The sequence below is a fragment of the Furipterus horrens genome, unplaced genomic scaffold, assembly GCF_987537825.1.
Source record: "Furipterus horrens unplaced genomic scaffold, mFurHor1.1.pri manual_scaffold_17, whole genome shotgun sequence".
In the NCBI taxonomy this organism is placed as follows: domain Eukaryota; kingdom Metazoa; phylum Chordata; class Mammalia; order Chiroptera; family Furipteridae; genus Furipterus; species Furipterus horrens.
The window spans coordinates 44,049,658-44,065,073 of NW_028327187.1; the positions used below are offsets into that span (position 1 = coordinate 44,049,658).

At 35.6% G+C, this 15,416-nt stretch overlaps 1 protein-coding gene across 1 annotated transcript in view; it reads right to left on the bottom strand.

Annotated features, from left to right (window-relative positions):
* Positions 1–15,416, bottom strand: part of HTR2C (5-hydroxytryptamine receptor 2C) — a 173,448-nt gene that overhangs the window by 88,643 nt on the left and 69,389 nt on the right. The gene's annotated exons all lie outside the window — the stretch shown is intronic.

Sequence of the window (15,416 nt, forward strand, 5' to 3'; positions counted from 1 at the left end):
GTGGCATACAAACAAAGCCAAGAACATAATGTGAAATGCTAACGACAAGTCTGGGAAGGTAAATTGTGAATCTATTTCTAACATTGATCCAACTTTCAAATATATTGGGTTAATATATTTAGGTGGTATTAAAAAAGGGTAACAATTTAAATTTCACATTATAAGGTTTACATCAAAAGCAACATTTTACAAATTCACATTTAAGGCACAATAATGGTCACTATTTTAAGCAGTGAAAATGATTTTTTAGCACCCATAATGCAAGTAATAGATTATCCAGGAATGTGGACTTCATTGCCACATGGGAATTACATTTAAATTTGAGGCCATTTTATTTAAAGCAAAACTACATACTTAGTAATTTTGTCCTATTAATCTACCTTTAATATTTTTTCTAGCAAACAGGTGATGTTTGTGTTCAGCAAAAATGTTTTTATACAAAATCCACTGCTTTAATTTAGTCTCATTGAGAAAATTAGTTTTACTGTTAGTGACTCAGAATAAATTATCACACTCTGAAAACTTGTTGATTTAACACTTAGGAGTTTTTAATAAGGACTGTTTTTATAAAACTGTCATTGCTTCTATTTAGATTTTTTAAAATTCCCTCATTGTGCCAACAGAAAGTCTTAATCAAATAAGTGTCTTCATAATGATGAGACTGCTGAGATGTGTTCAGGATTTTCTATTAAGTCAGTGAATATAATGTGATCTAATATGTTAGATGTGTTATAAACAGTTACCCAGAGCAATGTGTAGCCTGAGTCCATCCTGGATGGATGTATCCAATTTTGAGATCATGTTATGGGTAAATATACACTAGAAAATAAAGCAAAGAACCACAGTATATTTTATACTTTTGTAAACTCTCTTTTGTTGATAACTATTTAGTTTTTACAATAGTCTGGTATATTTCAATATATATGTTTTTTTTTACTTTAAAAGGTAAGATTTAAAAAAAATATGTTTTATTGATTATGCTGTTACAGTTGTCCCAATTTCTTTTCCCTCTGCTCCCCTCTACCCGGTGGCCTCCCTCCCTCCCCTTGTCCCCCCCCTTTTAGTCCATGTCCATTGGTTGTGCATATAGTTCTTCTCAGCCTCTTCCTGTCTACTCCACTCCCTTCTACTATGCTTCTTAATTCCTGCATCATCTCCCTCCCTTTCCCCCCTCACCCCCTCACTAACCTCCCCCCAATCTGTTCCCCATACCTATAGTTCTTTTTCCACTCTCGTGCCTACTTAGTTTGCCTTTGTTTCAGTTCCCTAGCTTCTGTTGTTGGTTCTTGTGATGCAGTTTTCATTTTAATGTTCATAGTTTTGATCCTCCTTCTTCTAAACCAGTCCCTTTAACATCTCATATAACAGTGGTTTGGATCTAATGAACTCCTTCAGTTTTACTTTGTCCTGGAAGCACTTTCTCTGCCCTTCTATTCTGAATGACAGTTTCACTGGATAGAGTATTCGTGGCTGTAGGTTTTTGATTTTCATTACTTTGAATATTTCTAGCCAGTCCCTTCTTGCCTGCAGGGTCTCCTTTGAGAAATCAGCTGATAGTCTAATTGGGACCCCTTTGTACATAATTCTCTTCTTCTCTCGGCTGCTTTTAAGATTCTCTCTTTATTTTTAATTTTTGACAATTTGATTACATTGTTCCTTGGAGTGGTTCTCCCTGGGTCCAGCTTTTCTGGAACTCTCTGTGCTTCCTGGACTTGTAAGTCTATTTCCTTCTCTAAGTTTGGGAAGTTCTGCTTCATTATTTATTCACATAATTTTTTAATTTCTAGTTCTTCTTCTTCGCCCTCTGGCAATTCTATTACTTGACTGTTCGATCGCTTATAGCTGTCCCAGAAGTTTCTGATTCTCTCCTCACTTTCCTCACTTTTTGTTTCCTCTTTCTGCACTGGTTGACTGTTTGTTCCTTCCCTATGTTCCGATTTGTTGATTTGATCTCTGGATTTTATTTCCTCACCACTTGTCTCGTATGTGTTTTTGTTCATTTTGATATGATTAGTTTTCATTCCTTCCCTGTCTTGTTCCAAATCTTTTGTTAATTCTTAAGCCACCGTATGACTATAGCTTTGAACTGAGCCTCAGAAAGATTTCCTATTTGTTCATCTGTCAGGTCCCGCATCTGCTGCCTGGCGAGCTGCATCACCGGGATTTCAATCATTTTCTGCTTCATTCTGACAGTCTTGTGTTTAGCTTTTCTTCCTGGGCAGGCTATAGGAAGCGGAGCCCCGTGCACTCATCACTACCCGGTGACCTTTTTCACCACACTGTGGTGCTTTGTTTGGGGGTGGGGGTCCAAGATGGATTACTGCTGTTATTCTCTGCTGAGAGACAGGGATCCATCCCCCCACCCTCTGGGCCTCACTGTCCAAGGCAATGCGGGGTCTGCCTTTCTCAGCGTTGGAATCACGAACTGCGGGGTCTCGACTGCTGCTGGGATTGTTCCCCTGGCATTTCTTGCAGTCCCACCGCTATCCCTGCTGCTATCACAAACAGCACCACGGTTTCTCACCCCTCCTACCCCTCCGGATAAGCACCGCTGGGTTATAACTTCATACGTTGGGCTTCCATATAGTTTTATTTTCTGGAATTTCTGGTTATCCTTTGTTTTGAGGTAGTTGTATTCCTACTTAGTTGTAGAGGGAGACTGAGCCTGTCAATCTAAGCCTCCATCTTGGCCGGAAGTCTAAAGGGTAAGTTTTATGGTATGTAAATTACATTGAGCCACCTGGCCAGGGCAAGATTCTGTGTCCTCTTGAGAATGGTTGTGCTTTAGAAGCAGGGGCCTTGGCCATTCTTCAGGACTTCTTTGTTGGGATGACTTCCAGGAAGGCAGGTTCCGTTCAATTCTCTATTTCAATATTTTGATTACATCAGTGTTAATGTTGAGTTAGCAGAGGTAAGCTCACCAACTACCATTATTTTTTGGTAGGGACATACATTTCAATAAAGTTATTGAAATGCAAGAAAATGTAAATGATTCCTTGAATTGTCCAGATACTCTGTGTTTGAATTGTAGTTTGATACCTTAGGCTTGTGAATTTGGATTCAATCCGCTGCACCAGTCTCTAAGATGTAGAGAGCATTTTTCACTTGATTATTTTATTCTGCCATGGAAGAAATTTAGAAATGTATTAATGGGCCTCTTCCACCAAACTGTAGTCAAGAGTTTCCAAATCCTTTTCTACCGAGTGTGTTTTTGATATTATTTAATCATTAAGTGTTGTTTTAAATGTTTGCATGCATTAAGAAAGAGAGTTTGAAATATATTTGGATGTACATGATGGTTTGTGAGTAGATTTTTATTTTCAGAGGGACATGGTTATTGTTATAAATGAAAATAATTTAATTAGATAAACTATAAAGTCCTTTCTTGTCTTCTTAAATCTGCAGTGCATTTTTAAAAATTAATTATAAACAAACATTAAAAGATCTTTTATTTGGTAAAATATTCAAATACTTGTTATACTATTTTATACATTTTACTTTTCTGTAACAAAAATCCACTATTGACCATAATAATTCAATTTATAAACTGGTATAACTTGGAAGATTACAAATTAGTATTAGCTACTTCAATTCACTAACAAGTTATTTGAAATTAACATGATAGCATTTTAATCATTCTCTTTAAATTTATTCTGGCTAAGCTATTGGAGAATGTCTTCAAAGAATATGGCCTGGTTTTCATAAGTAGAATTGAGGTAACCAAGGAGGAACCCACAGAATTTTGGATTGGCTACCAGTCTAGAGAAGTGTTTTCTTTCTATGGAAAATTATTTCAGGTGAGTAAATAACCATTCACAGAAGAGTATGTGACAGAAGCGAAGGTAGTGGCACTAAAAATATCTCAAAAATTGTTGTTGCATAGACCAGTAGGAAAAACTGACACTAGGAAGAAATAATTGTTTTACCATGAAGAAACTTGAATATTTGGAGCATAAGCTGGTGGTTGTTAATGAATGGGTAATGAAGGCACAGGCTGGGAACAAATAATAACTTGCCAAAGAGCAAAAACTTTCCTAGGAAGAAGCTTCCTGCAATAACTCCTCATATCTTCTATTCAGAATATGCATTTAGAACTATATTGTTACAAAATATTTAGCCTCGATAGGCTAATTGCAGATTTAATATGCTATATATTTATCGGTGAATTCAATCTTTGTAATGAATACCTGCAATGAGATCATATTACCATGATGCTGTCATTTTCATACAGCAGATATTGCCACAATTAGAGAGAAAAAAATGCCATGTAAAAATAAAAAGGAAATATGTAAGGGTTTCCCCAATATGAGTGTTCCATATGTACATGTGACAACTATATGTTCTTTAAACATTTTACTGTATTACTATTGTTATTTTACTACTTAGATCTCTTTAGTTATTCAAAGACTTTAAAGCATTCTATAAACATTAGCATGTTATTCTTCTAAAAGACACACAGAATGGTGTCTGGTGGAAATTATGAAAAGACCAAATTGGTTTTTCGACACTTCCTTTACTTTCAAACCTCTTTCTCCCATTAATAACATCTGTATTTTAATTAGTATGTTGAATTAAAGTTAAGCTTCTGTTGTTGGAATTGCAGAGAATGACAGGCAATAAGAAACTATTTTGGCTGGTGTGGGGAGGCAAAGCAACTTGAGCAGTGTCCTCAAATCACACCTGATCAGAGGCTTACTCTGAACTTCCAAGATAGCCATCTTATCTGCAATATAAGCAGTTTATTAGTCTTCCTATGCCACATGTTGTCTATTTTATTAATAAATATTCTATATAATGTGCAGTTAAATATATATGTGTGTGTGTGTGTGTGTGTGTGTGTGTGTGTGTGTACATATGTGGGGAACTGCTCCTTGTGGTTTTGGGAATTGTAGCCCAAGCCATGAGCCAGGCTGCCCACCCCTGGGAAGCCTCTAAGTCTCAACAGAAAACTGGAAGGCAGAGCAGACAGGACCAAAGGCCTCTCAGAGGGTTTCTACGGGAATTGGATTTAAAGAATACTTATTGTGCTTTGGAGCTTGCTCTGCTTTTCTTATCTCTCAGTTAAGTATAAACAATCTCCAGCAAGGAATGTATGAAACCTTGCACCTAATGCCAGTGTGGTGTCAAGATGTTTAATAGACCCTAACACAGACTGGTCATCATGCCCTCTTTATTGATATCTGGAATCTGTAACCATCAATTGTAATCCATATGCCTAAAAGCTATTGATGATTTATGAATTTTGACCTCATATCTCCCATGTATATCCTTCTCAATAAAACCATGGGGGATGAAGGTCTTGTGCTTTCTCCACTAGAGGGAACAGCTGCCTCCCTTTCTCCCCAGACGAAATACACTGTCCTGGATAAATTTGTTCCACTGTGGTCATGAAACCTCTGCTGGAAAGAGCAGTTTCCAACTGAGCCAGGGTGTTGGAGGAGCTCAGCCTCATCTGGCACCCGGATATATATATTCATTTTAAAATAAAAACAAAACTTTTCATTTAGGTCGGACTATCATCATATAATTACTCTGGGGTAAGGTGTAACAATTTTTCTAAATTCTTATGTAATGAAAGTTTTGCTTCAAATTTGAAATTGAAGACACGAAATGGTGAAAGCAAAGATGGGTACAGAGTCGCAGTGATGGGCAGAGTATGGAACTGTACTGCAAGAGAAGTCCGTGAATCCTGGGCAAGGAGGCAACAAAGGTTAACCTATGTGTCTACCACTTAAGAAACAGATGAATTATAACCCAAAGTTTGAAGATCAGGTAGGTAGTGGAACAATAAAAAATGCAAGAAATATGGTTAGAAAGTAAAATGGATCAATTTTATAACCCATGGGATATACCAGGATAAACATACCAGGAAAAAGCTTCCTTTAATCCATTGGTACCTCTGGTGAATCCCAGTCATGTTTTGCTGGTTTCCTCTAGATTAAATGAACTATTTGGCTACAGTCCTAATTTTCTGCCTTCATACGTTGTTCCCTGGATGCTGATCAGCAGGTTTTTCAGCATGCTTTTGTCAAGAACAGATAAGCTTTTCTCTTGGCATAAGATATAAAAAGACTTAAAGTGCAGGAAAAGAAAAAAGGTTTAAAGTACAGCGAATGTTTAAGGCCTAGATTTTAGAACTTGGTGTCATCAGCAGAGGGTAGCTAAAAATAGGAAAGTGGATATATTGCCTAGGGCAAGAATATAGGGGAGCAGATATCAGACCAAAACTGTAATAGCTTTTAAAATTACTTTCTACCTGAAATTTATGCTATTACAACAAATCCCTGGAAATACCAGTTGAAAGCTTTCCAGGGCCCACTAGCATAAGATGCTATGGTTCAACAGATTAGATTACCTGACATTTAAGAGCACATAAAACTAATCAGCATTCTACAGTCTTTTGGTGTGGACAATTATTTTAAAAGTTAAATTTTTCCCCTTCATCCTAAAAACTAGATTACAGATGCTTACGCCAGAGTCCATATACTAAAGCTGAAGGATTCTAAGTTTTTATTTTATTTCTTTTGATCACTTTAATGTCTCTTGGCTGTTGCAAATTTATGCAAAAATAGAAAGTAATTGTGCACAATTTTAATATAACATCAATTTTCACAGGAACTATTTCTTGATGATTTTCATTCTTTTTATCTGAGCCTTCTATAAAATAGAACCATGCTATTCTTAAATTGAGAAACTTACTGTTCAGCAACATTTAATTGCTAGCTCAGCATTGTACAAACTCTATTGTACTATAATACAATAAACATGGACTTTGAAATTAGACAAACTTGAGTTTTAGATCCAATATCACTAGTTTAGGCGTCCATGAAGCCATTCCCAAAACTTCTCCCACCCTCATTAGTTACTTTCCTTTGTGTTCACAAGAAACTGATATAGACCCAACTCTGTAATTATGCTTCACTGTACTAAAATTATCAGCTACTCAAAACAGAGCTCAGGACATTTTATTTTTTTATCTTTTTATTTTTATTTATATTTTCCATTAGCATTTATCCCTCTTATATCCACCCCCTCAAAATCATCATACTGTTGTCCATGTCCATGAGTCCTTTTTCCTTTGTGCTCAATCCCTCCACACCCTAACCTCTTCCCCCATTAGCTCTTATCTGCTTTGTATCTATGAGTCTGCCTCTATTTTGCTTGTTAGTTCAGTTTGTGAACTAGATTCTACTTATAAATGAAATAATATGGTATTTGTTTTTCACTGACTGGCTTATTTCACTTAGCATAATGTTCTCCAGGTCTGTCCATGCTGTTGCAAAGGGTAAAATTTTCTTCTTTTTTATGACCAAGTAGTATTCCATTGTGTAAATGTCCCAGAGTTGTTTTATCTTCTCATCTACTGATGGACACTTGGGCTGCTTCCATATCTTAGTGATTGTAAATAATGCTACAATGATCATAGGGGTGCCTATGTTCTTTCGAATTAGTATTTTGGGTTTCTTCAGAGATATTCCCAGGGGTGGAATTGCTTGGTCAAAAGGCAATTCCATTTTTAGTTCTTTTGAGGTATTTCCATATCTCTTTTTACAGTGGCTGCACCAGTCTGCATTCCCGCCAACAGTGCACTAGGTTTCCCCTTTCTTCACATCCTCACCAGCACTTGTTGCTTATTGATTTATTGATGATGACCATTCTGACAGGTGTGAGGTGATATCTCATTGTGGTTTAATTTGCATCTTTCTGATGATTAGTGACATTGAGCATCTTTTCATATGTCTATTGGCCATCCATATGTCTTCTCTGTAGAAGTGTCTATTCAGGTCCTTTGTCCATTTTTTTAATTTGGTTGTTTTGCTTTTTAGTGTTGAGTTTTGTAAGTTCTTTATAAATTTTGAATATTAACCCCTTACAGATGTATCAGCAAATATGTTTTCCAATTTTGTGGGTTTTACAGTGTGAGGTTTTTTATTTTGTTGATGGTTTCCTTCGCTGTGCAAAAATTTTATAGTTTGATGTAGTCCTATTTGTGTATTTATTCTTTTGTTTCCTTTTACTGGGGAGATATATTAGATAAAATATTGTTACAAGCAATGTCCAAGATTATATTGCTTATGTTTTCTTGTAGGATTTTTATGACTTTCGGTATAACATTTAAGTCTTTAATCCATTTTGAATTTATTCTAGTGTGTGGTGTAAGAAAGTGGTCTAGTTTTATTTTTCTACATGTATCTGTCCAATTATTCCAACACCATTTATTGAATAAAGTATCTTTAGCCTATTTTATTTGCTTTCTTCTTCTGTTGAATATTAATAGACTATAAAGGTATGAGTTTGTTTCTAAGCCCTCTCTTCTGTTCCATTGACATATGTATCTGTTTTTATGTCAGTACCATGCTGTTTTTTAATTTTTTTATTATTGTTTAATTTTTTACAGTTGTCCCAATTTTCCCCCCTTTGCCCTCTTCTGCCCTGCCCAATCCTCACTCCCACAGTCAATCCCCACACCATTGTTCATGTCCATGGGACCTCCATACACGTTCTTTGACTAGTCCCTTCCCCTTCTTTCCACCATGCTGTTTTAATTACTATTGCCTCATAGTATAGTTTAAGATTGTTCTTTGTTCTTCTGTCTCAGGATTGTTGTTGATATGCAGCACCTTTGGTGGTTCCATATAAATTTTTGAAATATTTGTTTTAGTTCTGTGAAATATGTCATGTGAATCTTGATAGGAATTGCACTGAATCTATCAATCACTTTCGGTAGTATGGGCATTTTAATGATGTTAATTCTTCCTATTTATGAACACTGTATGTGCTTCCATTTCTGTGTATCTTATTCAATTGCTTTCTTCTGTGGCTTATAATTATCCAAATACAGATCTTTTACATCCTTGATTAGATTTATTTCTAAGTATATTATTGATTTGAAGCAATCGTGAATAGGATTGTTTTCTTAATTTCCCTTTCTGATAGGTCATTATTGGCATATAAAATTGCAATGGATTTCTGGATATTAACTTTGTATCCTGCTACTTTACTGAATTCATTTATCAGTTCTAGAAGTTTCTTGGTGGAGTCTTTAGAGTTCTATAAGTACAATATCATGTCATCTGCCAAAAAAGACAGTTTTACTTCTTCCTTTCCAATTTAGATGTCTTTTAATTCTCCTTATTATCTGATTGCTATGACTAAGACTTTCAGTACTATTTTGAATAAGGGAGATGAAAGCAGGCATCCCTGTCTTATTACCGATATTTAGGGGAGTGCTTGTAGTTTTCACTCATTGAATGTGATGCTGGCAGGGGTGTTTGTCATATATGGCCTTTATTATGTTGAGGTGTGTTCCCTCTAATCCTACTTTGCTGAGAGTTTTTATCATAAATGGGTGTTGAATTTTATCAAATGCTTTTTCTGTATCTATTGATATGATCATGTGGTTTTTACACTTCATTTTGTTTATGTGGTGAATCACATTTATTAATTTGCAAATGTACCCACCTTACATTCCTGAAATAAATCCCACTTGATCATGGTTTATGTATGATCTTTTTAATGCATTCCTGTATTTGGTTTGCTAATATTTTGTTGAGAATTTTAGCATCTATGATTATCAGTGATATTGGACTATAATTTTTTTCTTTGTAGTGTCTTTATCTGTGTTTGGAATTATGATAATGCTAGCCTTGTAAAATGAGCTTGGGAGTCTTCAATCTACTTGAATTTTTAAAAATAGTTTGAGATGATAGGTATTAGTTCTTGAAATGTTTGGTAAAATTTACCCTTGTAGCCATCCTGTCAAGAGTTTTGTTTGTTGGCAGCTTTTTGATTGCTGCTTCCATTTCACTAGGTGTAATTTGCCTATTTAGATTCTCTAATTCTTTCTGATTTAGTCTCAGAAGATTGTATGTTCTGGGAATTTATCCATTTCATCCAGGTTGTCCAATTTGTTGGCATATAGTTGTTCATTACATTTTCTTACAATTTTTTGTGTTTATTTGCTGTCAGTTGTTATTTCTCCTTTTTAATTTCTGATCTTATTTATCTGGTTCTCTCTTTTTTTCTTGATGAGTATATATAAAGATTTGTCAATCTTGTTTATCTTTTCAAAGAATCAGCTCTTGGATTCACTGATCTTTTGTTTCATTTTCTAGACTCTATTTCTTTTATTTCTGCTCTGATCTGTATTATTTGCTTCCTTTTAGTCACTTTGAGCTGTTTTTTCTTCTTTTCCAAGTTTTTTTTTTTAAGTATAAAGTTAGATTGTTCATTTGAGCTTTTTTTTTTTTTTTTTTTTTTTTTGAGATAAGCCTGTAATGGTATGGATTTCCCTCTTATGATTGCTTTCCCAGTGTCCCACAGATTTTGGATTGTTGTGTCTTCATTTCTATTTGTTTCAAGATATCTTCTGATTTCTTCTTTGATCTTGTTGACCCACTCCTTGTTTAATAACATGTCATTTAGCTTTCATACTTTGTGTACTTTTCATTTTTCTTCCTGTGATTGAGTTCTATTTCATAGCATTGTGGTCAGAGAAGATACTTGATATGATTTCAATCTTCTTAAATTTATTTAGACTTGTTTTGTGTCTTAACATGCGGTATATCCTAGAAAACATTCCATGTGCACTGGAAAAGTATGTATATACTGCTGCTTTGGGGTAAAATGCTCTGAAGACATCAATTAAATTCATTTGATGTAGTGTGTTGTTTAAAGCTGCTGTTTCCTTTTTGAGTTTCTGTCTGGAAGATCAGATCTATCCACTGAAGTCAAAGGCGTGTTAATATTCCTCATATGACTGTATATTTATCATTCTTTCCCTTTATGTATATCAAGATTTTATTCACATATTTAGCTGCTCCTATGTTGGGTGCATAAATGTTTATTAGGGTTGCATCTTCCTGTTGGATTGTTCTCTTTATTATTATGTAGTGTTCTTCTATGTCTCTTAATATAGACTTGGTTTTAAAGTTTATTTCTTTCAGATACAAGTATTGCTACCCTAGCTTTTTCCCCCTTCCATTTGCATGAAATCTCTTTACTTTTAATCTGTGTGTATCTTCTGATCTGAGGTGAGTCTCTTGGAAGCTGTTGATATATGGGTCTTGTTTTCTTATCCATTTAGCTACCCTATGTCTTTGTTTGGAGCATTTAAGCCACTTACATTTAAGGTGATTATTGATAGATATGTATTGAGTGCTATTTTATTGTTAGACTATTTTCCTCTGTTTTCTTTCTTTCTTTCTTTCTTTCTTTCTTTCTTTCTTTCTTTCTTTCTTTCTTTCTTTCTTTCTTTCTCTTTTTCTTCTTCTTAAAGCAAATTCTTTAACATCCGTTGCATTACTGATTTGGTGTTAACAAACTCCTATTGCTTTTTCTTTTCTGGGAAACTTTTTATTTTCCCTTCAATTTTTAAATGATAGTTGTGCTGGAAAAAATAGCCTTGATTGTAAGTCTTTGCTTTTCATCACCTGGAATATTTCACACCAATTATCGATACTTCTGGTCTGAAATGTCTCTGCTAAGAAATAAGATGGCAATCTAATTGAAATGCCCTTGTAGGTAACTAACTGCTTGTCTCTTGTGGCCTTTAAGATTCTCTCCCTGTCTTTAAGCTTTGCCATTTTAATTATGATGTGTTTTGGTGTGGGTCTCTTTGGGGCCATCTTATTTGGTAATTTATGTGCTTCTTGTACTTGTGTGTCTTTTTCCTTCACCAGATTAGTGAAGGTTTTGGTCATTATTTCTTCAGTATGTTCTCAATCCCTTGCTTACTTTCATTTTTTCCCTCATATTCCCATGATGTGGATGTTGTTACACTTCATGTTGTCCCAATGATTTCTTAAACTCCTCTCATATTTTGTAATTATTTTTTTTTCTTTTTTTGCTGCTCTGCTTGGGTGTTTTTTTCTACCCTCTCTTCCAAATTGCTGATTTGATCATTTGCTTCATCTAACCTACTGTTTATTCCTTTCAGTGTGTTATTTATTTCTGATATTGCATTCTTTATTTCTTACTGATCCTTTTTATCACTTCTATGTCTTTTTCATGCTGTTGAGTTTCCTTATAATCATTATTCTAAACTCTCTATCTGATAAATTGCTTGCTTCCATTTCATCTAGTTCTTCTGGAGAATTCTCTTGTTCTTTCATTTGGGGCCTGATTTTTTTTTTTTTTTTTTTTTTTGTCTTCCACTTTTGGCTGCCTCTTTATGTCTGTTTGTATGTATTAGGTAGATCTGCAAAGACTCTGGTCCCAGCCTGTACCAGACATTCCCTATGACTGGCCCTGGGCAACCTATTTAGAGCTATCTGCAATCCACTGCTTGTATCTCCCTCTGCTGGGCCTGGATGTGTGCAGAAACAACCAGGTTGTGCACCAAGAATGGCTTTTACTAACACTAAGCCAGGTGGAAGGTCAGCTAAAGTTTCAGAGCTCCTAGAAATCCACCTTCACCTGCAGGCTTTCTGTGAAGCTTAAAAACTGAAATTGCCTCCAGCTGTACTCCTTCGCAGCCTGGCTTATACTCCACAAGTTGGGAAGAGAGGGAATCCTGTGGGTGAGGCTATTGCTTCCCCTCTGGCTCATGCTGCTTGGAGAGGAGTGCCCTGCTCAGGAAAGATCGCTTCTGCAGTATAGTTAATGATTCAGCACAGGGATCCTGGTAGCTGTTCCTTCAGTTCTCACCCCAGAGCCACCAGCCCCAGACTCTTCTCACACCTTTAGTCCACTCTGCCCTCCCTCTGCAGGAGCCCAGGGTGTGTGACTGCAAATGAAATTTTGTGCATTGGCCCTTTAAGAGGCTCTCTGCGTCTCTAACCATCTCTCCCTGGTGGAAGGAAACCAGGCTGCTTTTCACAGCTGGATCTTTTATGGGTTCCTTTCCTGGCTCTGGTGCTGCAGGTTGGTGAGCCGAGCTTGGGTTTAGGTCCCACACTTCTAATGGGGATGCCATCAGCTGCTGAAATATCCCTCTGTACCTTCTTCACATCCTACCCATGGGAGCCCAGCTGGCCCTCTTGTACCTTCTCCATACTCGTTACCAGTCGCGTTTTTGCGAAGTGGTTTCTTCTGTCTGTCCTTAGTTATGAGGCTTCTTTCTAGCTAGTGTTCAGTTGGTTATTCAGGATAATTCTTCTATAATTTAGTTGTAATTCCAGCTTGGTCCTGGGAGAAGGTTAGTATAACTTCAACCTATTCCACCCCCATATTGGGTCCTCAAACCCAGTACATTTTAGGTGCTCCTTTTCATGTTTAAAAAGACAGATGAATAAGCATTTCAGTGTCTTGATTTATCTTTTTCTTAGAGAAAATGGAAGGTCTGATAAATTTTTCCCCAGAAATGTGGATAAAAAACCTAAGCAGAATGTCAGGAAAATAATATCAGAATGTGTAAAGCTAAAGGCATCATCCTGAGCAAAACTTGAAGCATGTAGGAGTCCTCATGTTGAAATGTCATCATTGGCTACATAATGACTTGGGCTTAGTTCAGTAGACAGAGAAGTTTCTTGCAATTAATTTGGTTCTTTGGAAAAATTGAAGCATATTTCTGAGAAAAAGATGAATTGTGAAACTCCATTGCACATTTTAAAGTGAATGCCCTTTTTTTTTTTTTTTTTTTTTTGTATTTAATGAGCTCATCTTCCTAATGAAAGTGTCAGGAAATAGCCCAGAAACTCGTGCACCATTTTCTGACCTCGCTCTTTGATTTCCCATCATTGTGTCTAATAGTATAATTAGATCAGACTTTGAAGCCAGCTTCCATAGAGAGTCCTATTTGCTCAAGTCAAAGAGAAAAATACGAATGCTTATTATCTTGTATTTGGAACTTCATGCAGCTAAAATCACATATGAATGCATCACAGTCAGTGATAAATATTCACTAGATAGCTACCACATGCTATTGCAAAATCTCTGTTGGTAATTCCAAAATCACAGTGCTGCAATTTAAAATAATTTATTAGGCATCTCTCTCAGGAATATGGTGTAAGAACTTTCATAAACGAGCCTTTCTGAATAGGGGGAGATTCTTCATTGTCCCTATACCATATTACAAAACTGCTTTCATTAAAGACTCCCTGTGGCTTAGAAAATGTACCCAAATTTAGGGAAGCTGCAGTGGTATTTTAAAATTAATATCACATGCACATACTAGACTATAGAAATGCTGTATTATAAAGTTATGTACTTGAAATTTATATAATTTTATTAACTAATGTTCCACCAATACATTTGATAAAAATTTTAAAAAATTAACCCAATGGGGGAAAAATAAGAAATTAGTTATAATGTCATGAAAAGACATGGAGGAATCTTAGATGTATATTATTAAGTGAAGGAAGCCAATTTCAAAAGGCTATGTACTGTATTGTTCCAATTTTTTGACATTCTGGGAATGGAGACAATAGAAAGACCCATGGTTGGAAGAGGGAGACAAAGATAAATATTTAAAACATAGAAGAATTTTAATGCAGAGAAAACATTCTGTGTGATATTATAATGGTAGTTATATGTCATTATACATTTGTCCAAATCTATAGAATGTACAACAGGAAGAATTAACCCTAACATGAACTACGGACTCTGGGTGACAATGATATGTCAAGTAGGTTCATCATTTGTAAGATATGCATATGTACATATTATGGATGGACCATGCTGATAACAGAGGGGACTATGATTCTGTGGGGAGCACAAATATATGGGAATTCTGTACCTTCTACTCAATTTTGCTATGAACCTAAAATTTCTGTAAAATAAAGTAAATTAAAAATAATAAAATTAAGATCACTTATTTGAATACACATACACACAGACACACACACAGGTTTTTCTAACAAAGTTCTTTGTTAGAAAATCACTTTATCTAAGTGATTAGCTATCTTCAAATGCCCAAATCCCATCAGGAATTCAATGTTTAACTTGGTAGGACTTAACTCATAAAAATTAGACAAATCTAGCATGGAGGCAAATATGTCACCACAAATATTGAAGAGTGCAGAAAAGCTACTCTTGATCAGAGCGCATTGTATTACATTTGTATACCATATCTACAGCAACAAATGATCTTGTGTTCTCTCTGTCCTAGAGTTCATGTAAATTAATGCTTCCTTTTTTTCTTGGACACATTGATGATGAACATTGGGGAGAACATGTATGATTTTAACTAGAATCTCTACTATGATCTTGATAGGTAGAACTGGATGCCTAGACAACATGGAAAAGCCAGAGGAAAAAAATTAACACTGGATACTTGAGAAGGAAACGTGTAAATTTGGCCTTGGTAACTGTGTTAATATATAGGTCTGCTCCCACTGCTTAATAAAGAGTGCTGAATACTCTCAATTACTTAATACAGGCTCCCTAAATTCTTTCACTACTGCCTCATATTCCCCACTGTTTTCTGTGACATGAGCTAACACATACAAGCACACAGAAGGGCATACTGAGTCATA